Below are 5,141 nucleotides of genomic sequence, written 5' to 3'. Positions count from 1 at the left end.
TCTTAGAGGAAAACATAGGCACAACACTCTATGACATAAATCACAGCCAGATCCTTTTTGACCCACCTCCTAGAGAAATGGAAATAAAAACAAAAATAAACAAATGGGACCTAATGAAACTTCAAATCTTTTGCACAGCAAAGGAAACCATAAACAAGATGAAAAGACAACCCTCAGAATGGGAGAAAATATTTGCAGAAGAAGAAACTGACAAAGGACTAATCCCCAAAATATACAATCAGCTCATGCAGCTCAATATCAAAAAAAAAAAAAACCCAATCCAAAAATGGGCAGAAGAGCTAAATAGATATTTCTCCAGAGAAGACAAACAGATTGCCAACAAACATATGAAACGATGCTCAACATCACTAATCATTAGAGAAATGCAAATCAAAGATGACAATGAGGCATCACCTCACACTGGTCAGAATGGCCATCATCAAAAAATCTGGAAACAATAAATACTGGAGATGGTGTGGAGAAAAGGGAACCCTCCTGCACTGTTGGTGGGAATGTAAATTGATACAGCCACTATGGAGAACAGTATGGAGGTTCCTTAAAAAACTAAAAATAGGGCTTCCCTGGTGGCACAGTGGTTGAGAATCTGCCTGCTAATGCAGGGGACATGGGTTCGAACCCTGGTCTGGGAAGATCCCACATGCCGCAGAGCAACTAGGCCCATGAGCCACAACTACTAAGCCTGCGCATCTGGAGCCTCCACAACAAGAGAGGCCGCGATAGTGAGAGGTCCGCACATTGCAATGAAGAGTGGCCCCCACTTGCCACAACTACAGAAAGCCCTCACACAGAAATGAAGACCCAACACAGCCAAAAATTAAATAAATAAATAAAATAGAACTACCATACGACCCAGCAATCCCACTACTGGGCATATACCCTGAGAAAACCATAATTCAAAAAGAGACATGTACCACTATGTTCATTGCATAGCCAGGACATGGAAGCAACCTAATTTTTCATCAACAGATGAATGAATAAAGAAGATGTGGCATATATATACAATGGAATATTACTCAGCCATTAAAAGGAACAAAATTGAGTTATTCGTAGTGAGGTGGATGGACCTAGAGTCTGTCATACAGAGTGAAGTAAGTCAGAAAGAGAAAAACAAATACTGTATGCTAACGTATATATATGGAATCTAGAAAAATGTTACTGATGAACCTAGTGGCAGGACAGGAATAAAGATGCAGACATAGAGAACAGACTTGAGGACACAGGGCAGGAAGGAGAAGGTGGAACAAAGTGAGAGTAGTATTGACATATATACCCTAACAAAGGTAAAATAGCTAGTGGCAAGCTGCTGTATAGCACAGGGAGATCAGCTCAATGCTTTGTGACGACCTAGAGGGATGGGATACGGAGGGTGGGAGGGAAGCTCAAGGGGGAGGGGATATGGAGATAAATGTATACATATAGCTGATTCACTTTATTGTACAGCAGACACTAACACAACATTGTAAAGCAATTATACTCTAATAAAGATGTTAAAAAATAAATAAAAGACCACCCCAGCCTCAAGTGAGGGTGATGCATGTAGAGGTATGCACACAGAAAGGGAAGAATTGGATGACATCCAGCTTTGGAGATCATCTACCACAACATAAATCTGTTAAATAATCATAACCAAGAACTTCCCACAAAGAAAACTACAGGCCTAGATGATTTCATTGGTGAGTCCTATCAAATATTTAAGGAAGAAAATTACCAATCTTACACAGAAGAAAAATTCCTCAATAAAATATTAATAAATAGAATCCTGCAACATATAAAAATGATTATATATCATGGCCAAGTGGATTCTAAGAAATGCAAGTTTTTGAATGTTGAATCAAAAACAAATCTGTAATTCATCCTGTTAGTGAAATAAATAAGGAAAATCATATAGCCATTTTAATAGACGCAGGAAAAGAATTTGACAAAACTTAACACCAATTCATGACCAAAACTCTCAGCAAACTAGAAATAGAAATGTATTTCCTCAATTTGATAAATGGCATTTATGAAAAAACTACAATTAGTATCATACTATGTGATATACTGCATGACACTCTCACAACTTCTACTGAACATTATGCTAGAGGTCCTGTATACTTCAATAAAGCATGAAAAATGACTAAAAGGCAAAAAGAATGGAAGGAAGTCAATAAAACTGCCTTTGTTCATAGAAAATGTGATTGTCTACATAGACAATCCTAAAGAATCTACACAAAACTACTAAAATTAAGAAACAAATTTAGCAAAGTCACAGATACAAGGGTAAAAACAAAAATAATTGTATTTCTATATGTTAACAATATATGTATTTCTATATGCTAGCAATAAAACTTGGAATATAAATGTTTTTTGATTTACAATAGCATGAAAAAATATTAAATACATAGAAACACATTTAACAAAAGATACCTAAGATCTCCATACTGAAAATTATAAAACACTGCTAACAGAAATTAAAGGAGACCTTCCTTCACACATTAAAATTAGGGAAATACTGACTTTTTCTTGAGATATAATTGGCATTGTTTTAAAAAAAAGCCCAAAATGGAGTAATTTGCTCCCAGAACAGCAAACCAAGACGTCATTGCAGTTTCAGCCTCTCCTAGGAATGTGAATTTTATTTTTTTAATGTGGTATTATCTTTAATTAAGTACAAAGGTTTTTCCAATCATGTCACCTAGAGATCATTTTATCCACTACTTTGTTTGGCCGCCAGTCTCTTGTCCCTCTCCTCAGCAATGGTAAGGCAGATACCCTTTCCATGGGGAAGAGAGATCCATGGTTTGTTGCCTTTGCCAATAACGAAAATCTTGGAGATCCCAGTGGCAAAGCTGTTACCATTGACATCTTTCACATGAACTACATCAGAAGAACCAGGATGTCTCTCCCGGTTGTTGATCACACCAATTCTTCCCAAGTTAGCACCTCCAGTCACCATGCACAGGTTACCAGTGTCAAATTAGATGAAATTAGTAATCTTGCCAGTCTCCAAATCAATTTGAATGGTGTCATTCACCTTGATGAGGGGATCAGGGTAGCAGGCGGTGCAAGCACCATGGGTCATCAGATGAAGGATTCCTTTTGTCCCCACAAAGATCCTTCTCACTTTGCACAACTTGTACTTGGCCTCCTCAGGTGTAATACAATGGACAGCAAAGCGACACTTGGTGTCATAGAGCAGACGAAAATTCTCTCCAGTCTCTCCAATGCTGATGATGTCCATAAAACAAGTGGGGTAGGTTATAACAGTGCAGACATTGCCATCAATCTTAATGAAACACTGCAGGCAGATCTTTATTTCATCTCCTTTTAGGGCATACTTAAGTCTGTTCCTTAGGAAAATGATTAGGGGAGACATGAGCCATGGCTGTGCTAGGCAAAAAGAGAGCTAGGAATGTGAATTTTATTTTATTTATTTATTTATTTATTTATTATTTTGGCCATGTTTTGTCTTCATTGCTGCGCATGGGCTTTCTCTAGTTGTGGCGAGCGGAGGCTACTCTTCCTTGTGGTACACAGGCTTCTCATTGCAGTGGCTTCTCTTGTTACAGAGCATGGGCTCTAGGCTCACGGGTTTCAATCGTTGCGGCACGCAGGCTCAGTTGTGGTTCGTGGGCTCTAGAGCACTGGCTCAGTAGTTGTGGCACATGGGCTTAGTTGCTCTGTGACATGAGGGATCTTCCTGGACCAGGGCTCAAATCCATGTCCCCTGCATTAGCAGGTGGATTCTTAACAACTGCGCCACCAGGGAAGTCCCTGGAATGTGAATTTTAAACACGTAATCTGAAATTTCAGGATCAACACTAGTGAGGTTATCTGCATCATGAAGACCTCTGCTGTTCCCTTCCCCCTAAAGGAAGATGGTCTGGCCTGAAAAAATCCTTTCTTTTCTTTTGCTAATACCTTCTTCCCTACCCTCCTTCTGATTATAAAACCTTCCATTTATGCAACCCCTTGAGCATCCTTCTATTTACTAGATGGGATGCTGCCTGATTCCTGAATCACTGAATAAAGCTAATTAGATCTCCCCATTAAAAGAAAGAAATTAAAGGAGACTAAAACTAATGGAAATATATACCATGTTCATGAATCAGAAGACTCAATATTGTTAAGCTGTCAAAATTCCCCAAATTGATCTTCAAATTCAACTTCCAGCTGACCCTTGAACAACCCTGTTTTAGATTGAGCAGGTCCACTTATATGCAGATTTGTTTCAATAAATACAGACTACAGAAATATATAATCCACAGTTGGTTGACCCTGCCAGTATGGAACCATGGACACGGAGGGACAACTGTAAAGTCATACTTGGATTTTCCACTTCATGGAGTGTTGTTCAATGGTCAACCATAATTCAAATCAAAATTCCAGCAAGCATTTTTTGTACAAATGAAAAGTTGATTCTACTATTTATATGAAAATACACAGGACGTAAAATAGCCAAACAATTTTGAAAAAGAATAACAAAGTTGGAGGACTCCTAGTATCTAATTTTAAAGATGTACTATAAAGCTATGATAAGCCAAATGATAGTAGTTTCGGTAAAAAGACAGACAAACTGATCAATGGGAAAGAACAGAATCCAGAAATAGACCCAGACATACATGCTCAATTGATTTTCAACAATGCATTGCTAAGGCAAGTCAATGGGAAATACATTGTTTTCCCATCACTGCATGACGAATTAGCACAAATTTAGCAGCTTAAAACAATACTGAGAAAGAGGGGGAAGAGTAAGACGTGGAGATGACCTTCCTCCCCACAGATACATAAGAAATACATCTACACGTGGAACAACTCCTACAGAACACCTACTGAACGCTGGCAGAAGACCTCAGACCTCCCAAAAGGCAAGAAACTCCCCACATACCTGGGTAGGGCAAAAGAAAAAAGAATAAACAGAGACGAAAGAATAAGGACGGGACCTGCACCAGGGGGAGGGAGCTGTGAAGGAGGAAAGGTTTCCACACACTAGGAAGCCCCTTTGCAGGCGGAGACTGTGGGTGGCTGAGCGGGGAAGCTTCGAGCTGAGGAGGAGAGCACAGCAACAGGGGTACAGAGGGCAAAGCGGAGAGATTCCCACACAGAGGATCGGTGCCGACCGGTCACCAGCGCAAGAGGGT

General features: G+C 39.4%; 1 pseudogene across 1 annotated transcript; it reads right to left on the bottom strand.

Annotated features, from left to right (window-relative positions):
- Positions 1 to 2,684: 2,684 nt before the first annotated feature.
- LOC309819922 (small ribosomal subunit protein eS4-like) lies at positions 2,685 to 3,376 on the bottom strand (annotated as a pseudogene). The gene has a single exon. The product of its transcript is annotated as a small ribosomal subunit protein eS4-like (transcript).
- Between the last annotated feature and the right edge of the window lie 1,765 nt (positions 3,377 to 5,141).

Source organism: Grampus griseus (genome assembly GCF_964374135.1).
Source record: "Grampus griseus genome assembly, chromosome: 3".
NCBI classification, from domain to species: domain Eukaryota; kingdom Metazoa; phylum Chordata; class Mammalia; order Artiodactyla; family Delphinidae; genus Grampus; species Grampus griseus.
The sequence above is the reverse complement of the archived record's forward strand: the minus strand, read 5'-3'. Positions and strand labels throughout refer to the sequence as shown.